Below are 15,162 nucleotides of genomic sequence, written 5' to 3'. Positions count from 1 at the left end.
GGGATTCCATATTTTTTCCTTTGCTTTTGTTTGTTTGTTTTTTCAAGATGAGGTTTCTCTATATAACAGCCTTGGCTGTCCTAGAACTTGCTACGTAGACCAGGATGTTCTCAAACTCTTAAACTCACAGAAATTCACCTGTCTCTGACTCCTTGAGTACTGGTATTAAAAGTCTACACCACCACCACCTGACTAGGGTTCCTAAATTTTTTAAAAAATGATCTTGAAATGAATGAATGGATGGATAGATGGATGGAGCAATATTTGAAAAAAAGACAGTACACAACATACGTTTTCTAGGTCATATTGCTCTTTGATTTAAACCAGTACAGGGATTAATTGACCTCCTGCCCAAGTTCTTGGATATTGCTTATTTATTATCTCTCTTTTGTAAAATCCCCAATGCTGCATCATATCCTTGAATTACATCAGTTCAATTTTCTTATACATCTCTGCCCATGTCCTTCTGCTATATATATCAGTGGTTAGTACCTATTGCAATAACCAGCTCTTAGTTTATATATCTAGTGCCACAGATAATTTTACAAACTTCCCTCATGGATTAATGAGAACCTGTCATGAAAATGCAAAAGGAATTATGTATCTAACTGGGACTCCCTATTTGTAGATTTCCTATAAAGGAAAGAATATAAATTGCCTCATGTCCAATCATAACAATGTTAAGACATGTTGCAAGGAAGATCAGGCCTCTTGTTTGTCTGGGCTGCCCACCTAGATTAGCCCCAGAATCACCACAAAGAAACTGTATTAATTAAGTCACTGCTTGGCCCATTCGCTCTAGTTTCTTATTGGCTAATTCTTACATCTTAATTTAACCCATTTCTATTAATCTGTATATTCCCACAAGGTCTTGGCCTACCAGCAAAGGCTCAGCCTGTCTATCTCCGATGGTGGGTCCATGGCGTCTCCTGACTCTGTTTTCTTCCTCTCAGAATTTAGTTCTGTCTTCTCCACCTACCTAAGTTCTGCCCTATCAGGCCAAGACAGTTTCTTTATTCATTAACCAATACAAGCAACACACAGAAAGAAGGACCTCCTATACTAAAGACACACTATGGAGTGTGTTGATTCAGTATTGTTAATAAACACAAGTTGACAAGGTAACAAATAACATGATCTCTGTTAATATTTGTGAGGATCTGTGGCTTAAACATAATTATTTCTAATTAGTCATTCTCCTTGATCTGTCTACACACAATCTGATTTATCTTTTTGACTTCAAGATACAGAAAGTTCATAGCCATTGCAAAATCCTCATTGAAAACATAAAGGTTGATTCTCATTGTGTGAGGGGGTTGCAAAGAAATCTTTTGGCAGCTATCCCATTGTGAGGTTGTGACTAATGAACTTTTTGGATCCTTGCCCAGGATGGGGATCTTCCGTGTCCACAGTTTTACTAAGATTGCAACCAGTCTGAAACAGGCTGGGTAGCAATTTCATAAAATGTCACCATGTGAAAAGCAACTTAAAAGCATTAATGTCATAATGCTCACCTAGAAATAGGCTTTCAACTGCTTTGGTTTTATTTTCTCCTAGCATATTAAGCATAAAAAATAAAAAGATATGACATTAAAATATATTTGTTTACTGTTTTTTAAAAATAATATATTTTATGTAGGATGGACGTTTAATTTTTGTTGAGACATGTAATTGTACATGTAGATAAATACACTGTGATGATTTAATATAGATATGCAATTTAGAATCATCAAATTAGGATAACTTGTACTTCTTATCATTTTTGTTAGGAATCTCCAAATTTCTGTCCTGTAGCTATGTAAAATTGAAAACAAATTGCTGTAAAATATAGTTACCTTAGAATTCTTGTTCTTTCCAACTGAATTTTATCACCCATTAATCAACTTCCTTCTTCTGTTCGCCCACCTGCTTCCTCTCCTAGCTGCTGATAATCACTATATTCTCACCCACAGGATGAACCTTTTCAGCTTCCCTGTGAATGAAAACATGCCGTATTTGTGTCCTTGTGCCCACTCAATTTTGAATCCCATAGAGTCCTCTACTTCGATACTTTTTTGCCAAAATGACAAGATTCCCTTCATTTTTCATGGCTCTTTCCTCCTTTCACCAATATATAAGTCTATTGATTCAATTGTGATGGAATTATAATTAGTGCTGCAATGAATACAGTATGTAAATATTTCTTCAACGTACTTATTTTATTCGTTTGTATACATACTCAGAAATAGGACAGTTGGTAAAGTAGTAATTTTATTTTTGTTTGTTTCTGAAGATAAAGTGTCCAAGATAAAACTGTAGCTGTGAAGCTAGGTAAACACTCTCTACTGAGCTATACTTCTATATCTTCTTTTAGTCTAATATTTTGTCCTTTCTGTACAATCATGGTGCCACTTTTCATATTGGCTTAACTATTCACCTTTCTCTCCATTACTAACCTTTGTTAATTTTTGCATTTTTAGCAGTAATCTTTCTAACTGTGCAAGATGACATCTTATCAAGTTTTTTTTAATATGGGTTTACCTAATGGTCACTAACGTACTTTAGTTTCCAAAATAGTTTGAGGTTCATAATAGAACTGAACAAGAAGTACAGGGATGTCCTATATACATCTTCTCTGCATATATCCTCCACTGTCAGCATCCCTTACTGCAGGGACTTATTTGTTATAATCAATAGACTTACCTCATCATTATTACCCATTCCTCCAAATGTTCATTAAGCTTCCCACTTGGTATTGAACACTCTAAGGGTTTTGATGAATCTGTAATGTCATGTGTATCACTGTAATATTTAATTTATCATAGACTAGTTCATTGTCCTAAAAATCCTCTGTGATCCATCTTTTCAATTGCTTTCCCCTGTCCCATTTCCTGACAATCATCAATATTTTTATTATTGGTTCAGATTTCTCTTTTCTAGAGTGATTCTATTTAGAAGCATGCAATGTGTAGAATTTTTTTCAAATTAACTTCTTTCACTATATGTGAGTTTCCTTCATGCCTCTTAATGGCTTAATAGGTAATTTTATTGGAGTCCTAGATGATGTTACAATATCTGAATATATCAGCCAGTTAATGTAATTTACTGTCTGCTAAAATATGAATAGAACTGACAAAATATGCATGAGCATTTTTTTGTATAGAAAAACCTTTAATTTCCCTAGGGAAATAGCAAAGAAAACCATTCTTAGCTCATATAGTAAGAGGATGTTGAGCTTTATATAAAATAAAAACTGCCAAATGATCCTCAAAAGGGTTCTTTTGTGCTCTGTCATCCACAATGAATACTTAAGTTGCTCTTGTTCAATATCATGGCCAGCATTCACCATTTCCAGTCATTTTGTTCAATTCTTTAAAACAGACATTCAGGAATAGCTCAATGTTGTTTTCATTTGCAATTCCCTAAGCAGTTGTATATACAATTCCTTCCTCCTTTTTATTGTGTTGTATTTTATGTGAATATTTCTTTTTAAATGATTTCTGTGTTTGTTTTAACTTGTAGCTTGTATTTTTGAATCAAAGTCCATTTCAAATTGCATGAAGTAGAACTTTAGTGCTTTAGAACAAGAAAGTATTGTAACTGTCCCAATTGCTCTTTACTACTCTTTCTAGCATAGTTCCCATGCAAATGCACACTAGCAAATACCCTGAGCAATAAAGTGAAATTTGACCTCCTTCTCTCTAACACTTTCTGGCCAAGTATGCCTACTGATAATATATTTCATGATGTTCTCCTTCAGTTTAGAATGATGCTTTCGTAGGGACTGCATTCTAGATTAGTAGATTTTTTTCTCTTAGCACTAAATATTTCATTCCATATTTGTGAAAATTCTATTATGGCTCTTACCTTTGCCAGTGTATAAATATAAATTGCCCCTCATTAAAAATATTTATGTGAAGTAAAAAAGTAATAGTCCTCATATCAGAAAATTGTTTTAATTTTGGAGGAAGTGATTTTTCCTAATTATTGATTTTTATGATTACTAGAAATTTGTTCAATGCCTGACATTAATTTTTGGGGGAAATTGCCAGTTTTTATTATCCATCCTCCTTCTTACACATTTTCCCCTTTTATGTGTAGTCCTTGTATTATCTTCTGATTCCCTTTCTTCTTTGCTTTATAACCGGAGTTTTCTATTGTCATATAAGCAAACTCATAGACTTCTTCCACAACCTTGCCTAGTGCATTAATTTAATTAGCCTAACAAAGATATTCTTCATCAGGGATGCAGGGTATTTTTAAATTACTTTTATTTCTGACATAAAATAGTATATATATATATATATATATATATATATATATATATATATATATATATATGCAGAAACACACACACATATATATGCCTTAACTTATTCCTTCTTATATATACTATGTATGTAGTAATGTATAACATGATATTTGAATGTGTCTATATAGCATATAAAAACTAGAGTAAGGTACTTTGGTATCAGCTTAAATATTTTCCATATCCTTGTGTTGGGTCATGGAATGTTTGCCTACTAGCTATTTTCATATATTAAATTAGTTATCAACCATAATTCCTCAATGTGCTACCAAGCATTGGCAGTTATGTGTTATTATTTTTTTATCAATTATGTGTTCTATTTGACGGCGCCACAGTACCTGTTAGACATATTACTCCCATCCTCCCACTTGAAAAGTCTTCTCACCTTCTCATAGCCACTGTTTTATTCTGTAGTTGGATAAGATCAACTTATTTAGTTTACACATTGACATGATTCTGAATATGAGTTACATTGTTGTACGTCTGTAACATTTCTGTTTCCCTTTTTTTTTTTTCTTTTGAGACAAGGTTTCTCTGTGTAACAGCCCTGGCTGCCATGGAACTAGCTCTGTAGATCAGGCTGTCCTTGAACTCACAGAGATCCACCTGCCTCATGAGTGCTGGGATTAAAGGTGTGCGCCACCACCGCCCAGCACATTTCTATTTAACACACTTTCGAGTTTCTATTCCTGTTTACATGTCCCGTATGTTCCTGCTTTCCTATGTCTCCTTTTCCAATAAAGTCCTTGGTATATTAATCATAGTTTGTTTTGCTTTTCAATTTTTAAAGATCTTTTATCAATGATTGCTTTATAGTTTTCTATAAGTAATGGATATAATTATAAAATATCATTCTATATTCATCTTTGTTGCTATGATAAAATACTCTAACAAAAATCAACCTAAGTTATAAATGACTTACTGTAACTCACAATTCCAGGTCCTTTAAACAGGGATAATAAAGAAGAAACCGGACACAACTAATCATGTCACATGCATAGACAGGAGCAGAATTTTTATTCAGTTTAGGTTTGGGCACGCCTTACTGGTTCTCATGTGTTTGCGGTCTTCACATTGCCTTTCTTGTTTTTTATTCTGCTTTGTACATGTATTGTGAAAAGAAAACAAAATCAACTGAAATTAAGAGCCCTTTTGTAAGGGGAGGTGAAGCATTCCATAGTTTAGGAAGCAGTCCCCAATTTTTGGCAAGCCTGTACCTATGGCAAGTGAATATGACAAGTACTTCTCAAGTTTTTGTTTACCCTTTATATGAGAAATAACAACTAGTAGGGGCTGGACTTGGATGTCTCTCTTCCTTTACATCAAATGTCAGGGAGGGCTACAATAGGATATTTACCTTTACTTACATAGAGGTCTGGAGAGACCTGGGTTTCTGTATGGCCAGTAGCCTAGGAAGGTTAAGTGCTGATAAAAATACACTGAATTAGGTTTTGATTAAATATTTTCTCCTTGGGGCATTCCTTGTTAAGAAAAGCAGAACGCTCTGCAGGATTTCATAATGGTTACTTTCCCTCTCCACATGCTGATAACAGCAGAATATTTTTTCTCTGATCTTCGCTGTGAGAACCTTGAGGCATTGCTGGAGTGAGCCACACAAAAGCCTGTGAGTGCCCTAATACTGAACGACCCAAAAGTTCTTAACTCATTCTTGTCCACTTGGACCCACAGGTAACTTAGGAACTGTAACTCAGGTTTTACTTCCTCTACATTGTCTCTGGTGAAAGCTCATGAATTTCTACTTAGGTGAGCTCGTTGGTAAGCTAGTCTCTCTGTCTGTCTCTCTGACACTTAAATTTGAGACTCAGTTGTTGGCTCACACTGGACCATAATGTTCTGTTCTATTTTAAGAACAGCTCTGGTTTTTCCATTTTGTTCAAATGTGTACTTGCTTTGGAGACTGAGCAGTTACTTTTAAGCTTGTTGCATGAGAATTATAAGCCAGAAGTAAAGCTTAGAATTTTAGGAACTTATTTCTTGTCTTCTGGGCACTTATTACCACGAGTCACCTTATTTTTAGCTGGGAAACAGATGTACCTCAGGATGGTCTCTAATATTCTACTTTATGACTTTTAAATAAAATATTGCTAGGATTCTTGGGTGCTAGGAGTGTTGGCTATAGCACCATGTCCAGCACCGTGGATCCTTTCTGCACCAGCTACAATATCCTTTGGCCGTCACACCATCGTCACCACCACCTAGCATCTCTCTATACTCACAGTCCATTGCACATTTTTGTGATCTTCAGAAATTATTCAAATTGAATGTCAGCTCTGCACCCAGTCATTTTCCAAAGGAGAAAATAGCATTTATGAAGCATCTGTGATTGCTACAACTTTTGTGTAGTTACCATTCTTCCCAGGGGTTTCAGGAAATAGCATTACTGTCTTCATTGTAGGAAAATGTAATTTCAAAATAGCATGAAGGAAGTGGATAGTGATTACTAACAACGCCCATGCCTTCATGACACATCACTAGTAATTGGCTTCCTTTGCATTTGAGCTCATTCTTGGTGTGAGACAGGGAGGTTGCAGTAAAATGGGAAGTTCACAGGGTGACAGCCAGGAAGCTGACAGAAAGCATAATGTAAGGAGGAAGCCAGAAAAATTGATCACAAATGAGTCAAATGAACATACCTTGAGAATCACTGGCAAGGCATAAACAAAGATTTAAAGTTCTTTCTTTAAGCATTTCCCCCTAAGGACAATTCATTAGGTTATTAAAGCTAAACACACATCCTCTGTTTCTTTCTTTTGTCTTTTTATCAGATGACCATGTTCAAGTATTTGATTCTTTTGCATATTATTTTATTATAAGCATTGTATCAGAAGTTTCTTCTCCTTTTTAATGAATTGTATTCAATATCTCTTTATGCAAACTAGAGTTGCTTAATAATAAAACACAAAAATGGAATAGATTGAATTGGAAGAGGCATAGATATTTTAGGGTATAAATTTCACAGCCTACTTCTCATTATCAAAAAGATCTCAGATTTGAAGGTGCCAGCCTTTCCTCTTGCCACAGACATGGGAGCTCAAGACTAAATCCTGTCACTTTTATAAAAATCAATGGGTCTCATAAAATTACCAGTCTCCTCAGGAACAAAAAATAGTGTTTCTGAAAGCAAATATGATTCCATTCTACATGTTCATTTGTATAAATCAATAGGCTATCTGGAGTAACCAGAAAAACCCTTGTCAATCCCTGATGAATAACATTTTTTCCAATTTTAAGAGGTGACAATATTCCACTTAAATTGTGGGATTTCTCACGTAAGTTTCTAATACTTCTCTAGTACTCCAAACCTGGCATATAGACTCAGGTTTGCTGTGTTGTATAACTTTCAGCCTTCCCCTCTGATCAACTTGACCCAACAGTAGCGATTTCCTCATGTCTCAGATAAAGGCAGCCGTAAACAAAGATGCTCACAGACAGACACAGGGTACTTATTAGCTATCAAATACAGGGTTGGCATTTAGGACATTTGACCTCCATGGGGGACTCTTTTGCTTTTGTCATCTGTAAAACAGGGATAATTTGTGTTGTTCACATATTAATTGTAGTATGTGGAGATGATAAACAAGTTTCATGGGAAAGCTTCCAAATTTATTAAATCCAATTATATATCCTACTGCCTTAGTTACTATTCAATTACTGTCAAGAGATACCATGCCTAAGGAAATTCTTACAAAAGAAAACCTTTAGTTGGGGGCTTGTTTACAGTTTTAGACGGTTAGTCTACCATCATCCTAGTGGGAAGTAAGTGGGTCTGACGCTGGAGCATGAATTTTGAACTTTATATCCTGATCTGAAGGCAGCAGGCAGAGAGAGAAACCCTGGGCCCAGCCTGGACTCTTGAAACCTCAAAAGCCAACCCCAGTAGCACAACTCTTGCATCAAGGCCATGCCTATGATCATTCCCAAACAGTTCCACTAATTGAGGACCAAACCTATGAACCTATGGGAGATGTTCTCATTCGAACCACCACTCTTACCTTGTTTCTTGCTGGTCATCTCCCTACTGTCCTACCCAAGCTAATTCAACTTACTACAACTTTGTTTTGTAGAAAAGTCTAAGAAGTAATAGAATGTTATACAATGGATCGAAGGAGGCAGATAGATTGCCTTAATAGGATTTTTGTTGCTTTGATGAAATACATGAGCTTGGGTAACCTTGTCAAATAATGGAGCTTAGGTCAAGCATGTTTCTAGTGGCTGGAGAAATCCAAACATGTTACCAGTGCTCGGATGAATGCCTCGTTGGTTATGTCACAACATGACAGAAAAACAGTAAAAGAAATGGTCCTGTACCTAACAGACAACATACGTGGGTCCCTGAAAACTGAAACTTATAAAACCAAACTGAATCCTGATGAAATTCAACATAATTCAACTAGTTCTCTTTCACTGGTTTCATTTCTTTATGGTTTCTCCATCTCATCCACACCACACAAGGAAGCAAGGTTCCAGCACATGAACTTTTGGTCACTAAGCAATATTCAAATCATAGAAAAAAAAGCAAGTTGAGAACTCGAGGAATTCCACAAACTAATAAATTATTTCGATCAATTCCAGTGTAGTTATTACCAGACATTAACTGGTTAACCAGTCCAATATAATTTGTGAATCTGTGGAACTTCTCAATCAAAAGAACATGGGTTTGACTTTGAACATTGCAATTTACTTAATATAAGGTTTTAGGAACTCCATTAGCCTTTCACAATCATTTTCTTCATTGTAAAGTAAATGCGACTTTACTAGGTTGTTTTCATAACTATATGAAATTATACATGTAAATGAATATGTTAGTCAGGCTCAAAACAAATACTTTGTAAGTGATGGTAGTAGTAGAAGTTGCTATGGGTTATCTTCCATTGGCATCCATACCTAGCATGTTTTAGGTCTCCTCTAGCATTATTGTTTAGGTGGGCTGAAGACCCATTTTAAAAATTTGTAGATAAAGCTATAGCTCTTCAGTAATTTGATAGCTATTTGATCATTATTTGGATCATTTTTTCCTTTATATTTTTGATGCTCATCTTGACTATAAGTTAATATTACACTATGATCCTGGAGCTGAAAGATTTCCCCAGGTGTCAACAAATAGACTTAATTCAAGTTATTATTAAGTGGTTGTAATGTTAACTACTTAGTTCCTCACTGTTTGCCCTCAGGTGAGTGTCTACATTCCTAAGTCACATGACAGAATATGGAATCAGGGTGGTGATGGCTTCAATAGGATCATAGCATATGGAATCATGGTGGTAAAGCATGTAGTAGGATATAGCACTCAGCAAGATAGAAAAACAGAGAGTGAAGAGAGACATACCTTTTTTAAAAATAGCAACCTACTCTTGAGTGACAGTGCTGTTGTGTCACAAAATCTTAATCCTTTCCAAAGGATTATCCCTAACTCCTAATCTCTTCGTACTCTAACTCCACCTCTTAAAGGCTCTACACCCTTAACATCACTATATTGAGAACCAACCATCAAATGTATGAATATCTGTGAGACAAACCATAGCAAAAACCAAAGCAAAGCACTCAAGGAATGTTGAAAGCTGTTGCTAATGAACTTTAACATAAGTAACTCTGGATAAATCTGTGACTGTATGGAACTCAGAGACATGAAAGGAAACCCATCAGCTTCCTGTCTACCTCCTTTAGGTCCTCATCAATAGACCTTGACTCATGCATGCTCTTTCTTAGGTAAGATGAACAGAGGGCTTTATTCACACTAAACATTTTACCACTGAGCTACACACCGAATTCCTAACAGTTCATTATTTATGTATTAGCGATGGGCATTGAACTCTCAGCATCATCCCAGATAAACTCATGATCTACCACTCTGTTAAATTCCAACCCAAGATGCTGGATTTTGAACTGTTACAAATAAGATCTCAATGGATTTTAGCTGATTAACGTCACATCTTTGCCACTACTCGGGTACACTGTATAGAAAATGAAACATTTTTTTGCAGGAACATTCTATATTAATTGTGAAAGTCATGGTTTGTTTCCAGTATTCTTTTGTCCTCTTCAGTGATGATCATACCTGAATAAGTCATTAAAAATCACAACTTCCATCATTGTTGAATATGGAATCTCTAGGGCGTATGTCAAAAATTAGTGATAAGGTTTATTTTCTTTAAAATTAGCTAAAGCTCAATCAGTACATACGGTCGTTATCATCTTCCGGGAATAACATAAAGCAAGTGGACTTCTTGTTGTTTTCAGATGATATATAAGCTGGATAATTTTTCCTTTTGTCACATTTTAATGTCAGTTGTCCTAGAAAGCACATTTGAAGATGAAAATGATTGATTAAACATTGTATGAAACCAATTACTTTGTAGCATAACTTCAAAAATGAAATGGGTCCCTTGGGCAAAAGAAAGAGTAGAAGATAGAAGAATACAAATGTCCTGCATGTCTTGCCACTATCAATGACAAATGCACTATCAATGACAATTTAGTACACGACATTGCCTCTACTTTAACTTAAACTCATTTGATGACTGATACAGTAATCATTCCTAAAGATATTGATTCTGTGTTTTGTTTCTTGGATAATACAGGGTTGTCTATAGAACCAGCTGAACATATTTATATACTTTCATTTTGTTTTTATTTCTTGAATTATTTTTTCAATGAAAATAAGAGATCATGTGGCTTGGAAGCAGTCACTCTGGCATAACTTTCAAGACTCCCCGGAGACTGAACCCCTAAGGTCTAGTGGCACACTGCAACCAGTTTCCTTTGCAGTGACACTTCCTCACAGAAGTTAGAATGACTTGACAGTCTTAAAGTGTGAAGATGAATTAAAGTGATATTACTGCTGGTGGGTCGATCAAAAAAAAGCTGTCAGTTGAAGTAAGCAGGATTCTAAAAACATACAGTACCATATCAAGGCTAGAGGGTGTTGGATAGGAAAAGCATTGGCAGATGGACAATTTTTGATAGGTCTTTGTGAATGTGAAAACCAAGCTGAGAAGGAGTTTGGAAGTCTTCATCTGTTGCCCTGCTTTGAAATACGTATTTAGAGGCTTTGGTTCCTTTATCTTTGACATTTCTCCAGTCTTCCATGGGTACCTAGTTTGACTAGTTCATAAACTACATGCTGTGTCTAATGGGAGCAGTGACAGTCAGAGAATTCTAAACAAGCCTAAGGATACATTTCTTTTTCCTCTATGTAGCCCCACAGTACAAGGAGGGAAGCGTGCAACCTTTTTAGTCAAAACTGAGAGGCCAGACCGTCTTCTGCTTTCAGGGCTATTTGTGAACCTTTTCTTGCTTAAAGTTATTTCTCTTCACTTGGCTGATTGGTTAACTGTAATTCTTGCTACCCATATACATTTGAGGACTTAAGCATAAGCAGCTAGTTAGCTGAGCCTTGAATTTTGTACCATAAACTGAGGTTAGAAGTTCGTGCAGAGTGGTAATTGCTAAGGAATTTATTAGGGAGTTGTTGCTGGTCTCCATTATCAGCTGGGACTGGCTAGAGAAGCTGGCAAGTGGTCCATCTCTCTGTGTGTCTAAAAGACCTTGATTTAACAAACCCGACATCTGCAATTATGTCCTTAAGTATAATCTGTGAAAAGTCTAGCTTGTGATCCATACACCGAGTCTCTCAGTATAGCTAATTTGCCCTGTCAGCTTAGCTAATTATAGAGAACATGCTTCTAGGTTTCTCACCATTTTGTGGAAGAGAGGCTGAACTATGAGGGATTGTTTTATTCAAGAGAATTACAGTGTGCGGTGAAGTCATCCTTCTGTCAGTACACAGGAATAATGGTGCCCAAAAAGGGAGAAACACACTGCCAAGGTTGTGGGATAAATCTCATGGCTGTTTTACGGGAGAAGTCATGTCATGGTTTCTCGTAAGAGAATTACAGGCAGAATCAATCTGAACTCATAGGCAATGGATCCATAAACCTTGTTTATGAGTTTATCCTCCATCAGACAATGTCTTGTCTGGTGGGTCGTCCTTGTTAATATCAATTGTCTTCTACTGTGTATTCTTGTGGATCCTAGCAAACATTAGGTAATGAGGAAGGATTTAAATCCAGATAGTGAAGACACAATTCATGAAAGAGGGTGTGAAGCTAATTGATTATCTAGTTTTAACTATGTAATTTATTTTTTCTTTATGGATAAATGCATAAAATATAAGTCATAGTAAAGGTTTAAAAGACAATGTGAAGCTCCAGAACTTCTAATTGTATAAAAGATCATGTATAGACTTTGGATCTGGCTAATCACACTGCATAATATATTTTATTTGAAAAGTTCTTTACAATAAAGTTTTAGTTATAAAAAGCAAAATAGATATAAAGATAAATATTATAGTAGAAAAATAGGAGAAAGGACAAACAACTCATGCCATTCAAAACTACTGTGACACCAAATACAGAAAAATATAAAGGCTGAGCATTTGTTCAAAGACAAATATTGATAAGGTACATTATAATTGAGAATGAAAAAATGGTACAATCACTGTAGAAAACAGCTTGTAGTTTCTTAAGTTAAACATTGACTTATCTCATGAACACCTTTTATATATTTAATCAAAAGATATGTTTTCAATAAGCATTTCACTGTGCATACGTATATCAAAATATCATGTTATACTTTAAATATGCAGCATTCTTACTTGTCAAATGTACTTTAATGAATTTGAAAAGAAGAAAATGCATGTATGCTCCCGGAACTCTATGCAAAACTTCCCAGTGGCTTTATTTGTAGTTCCCTGAAACTAAAAAAAATGACAAAAACTCTACCAATAACTTGAAATAAAATGTATTATATGCATTCACTTGAATAGTTTTGGCAATTAAGGGGAATGGGATATTGAGATATGCCGCAATGTGGGTGAACCCTTGAAAGCATTATAAATGAAAGAAAGCAGACTCAATGACCACATGCTGTATGATAAAACTTATATTAAGTGTTGAGAAAAGGTCAACCTAATGGAACCAAAAGTAAATCTGTGGTGGCTTGGAACTAATGATGGGTAAACTAACTGACAGTAGCATGACTGAATCTGGAGGTACTAGAAATCTATCATCTTCAGATGTGGTGGTGTTAAACAGTGGTGTTTTGCATATGTTTGCCAAAACCCATTCACTGAGGCTAGGTGTGGTGCAGACCTTTAATCCAAGCACTCTGGAGGGAAAGGCAGGTGGCTCTCTGTAGGCGCAAGGCCATCCAGGTCTACATAGTGAATTCCATGCAGGCTGGGGCTACATAGTGTGTGTGTGTGTGTGTGTGTGTGTGTGTGTGTGTGAGAGAGAGAGAGAGAGAGAGAGAGAGAGAGAGAGAGAGAGAGAGAGAGAGACCTGTCTCCAAAAAACAGAAACAAAAAAAGCTAAAAGATTAACTAAGCTTTTCAAATCATTTTAGTTTGGTAAAACATATAGCCAATAAAACATATTTTAAGCCAGTCTTATGCATAGAAATTTAGATATTGTTGGAATATGACTTATTAGAAAGAAAGAAGCAATCATGACCTTCCTTGAGTCAGAAGTTCAAAGTTTACATTTTTGTCTGTTGTAAGGAAGGGTCATGAGTATAGTAACAATGTTTTCTCACCTGTGGTGGATATTAAGCAGGGAACTGTTTACTTACTACCTATAAACTGTCAATCCCTGCAATATATGCACATAGACTGTGTACCTATGAACTGTCAATATCTGCACATAGATTGTGACCTGTTAGTGATCTTTCTAACAATATTCTTTCTTTAATTTTCCTTTTTGCATTAGCAAATTGCAGTAAGTTTGAGATGCATCTTACCCTTGATTAGCTTATAACATTTTCAGACCAGAGTTATTGGCCTTTAGAAAGGATAAGTTTTAAATCCCAAATCTTACAAAAATTTATGTTCATTATTAGTTTACTGGTGAAGAAATTTAGGCATAGGTGAAGAAATTTAGGCATAGATGAAGTCTAAAACATATCTAGATCCTCAGAGTTATTACATGATGTTGATATCATTAAACTAGAATTGAAATCCAAATCTAATTCTGGATCCTGTGCTAATTAGTACATCCTCATATCTTAAGTATTACAACAGTAGCTATCTCTTATTAAGTGGATGTTATAAAGCAGTGCTAAGTTAAGAAGTTTATATGCATGAATTCCAGTGTTCTACAGTGTTATACTTCATGAGGGCTCATTACTGTTTCCTAGTGTCCAACGTAGTGTCTGGCACAAAACAAGCATTCACTAAAGATTTATTAAACACAATGATCAACCATCTGTGGTGGATAATAGAGGCTCCAATTATGCATAATGAAAATGAAGCTTAAGGACATTAACATGCCTAAGAAGAATGCCAGCATCTAAGCAACTGTTAAAGTCAGAGATATGCATAAACCACTGTCTGTCTCAATGTCAAGGAGCTAAGGAAAGCCAACATATAAAAGGGGATAGCTCTAGTAATAAGGATATAGAAATTGGTTTGCTACTGTTGGTGGTCAAACGCTGAGAGAATCCCACCTATTTCTACCTTTTGTTTTCATTTTCTCCAGAATTTCCGCATTGCTCAACTTTGTGGCCCAATTATACATGAGAGGTAAGTGATTTTCCCATCTTCACTAAAGCTTAACTTTAAATGCCATATCTTTAAATAACTCTTCATTTGCATTTATTTTCTTTCCAAGTCTCTATACAATCTTGATTTAGGGTCTGGGATAGTGGAAACCTTTTCTAACAGAGGAAAAGGTACAAGCTAAATTACATACACATCCAAACAAAACATTTCTTCTCACTGCTCTCCAAAGGTGAGTGAGTAAGTATAAGGTTGGGAAACCCGTCTCCTGAACATTAACCCAAATGCATCAGTTCTTTAC

At 35.6% G+C, this 15,162-nt stretch overlaps 1 protein-coding gene across 2 annotated transcripts in view; it reads left to right on the top strand.

Annotated features, from left to right (window-relative positions):
• The window catches only part of Rtl4 (retrotransposon Gag like 4), a 389,540-nt gene that overhangs the window by 362,822 nt on the left and 11,556 nt on the right, over positions 1 to 15,162 (top strand). For both annotated transcript variants that reach the window (XM_048441927.3, XM_085684322.2), the window contains one exon: positions 14,842 to 14,885. The gene's annotated coding sequence lies outside the window, so the exon portion shown is untranslated. The remainder of the gene's footprint in view (positions 1 to 14,841; positions 14,886 to 15,162) is intronic.

This window comes from Myodes glareolus, chromosome X (genome assembly GCF_982192425.1).
Source record: "Myodes glareolus chromosome X, mMyoGla1.1, whole genome shotgun sequence".
Lineage (NCBI taxonomy): Eukaryota > Metazoa > Chordata > Mammalia > Rodentia > Cricetidae > Myodes > Myodes glareolus.
Note: the sequence above shows the minus strand (reverse complement) of the source record. Positions and strands in the feature narration are given on the sequence as shown.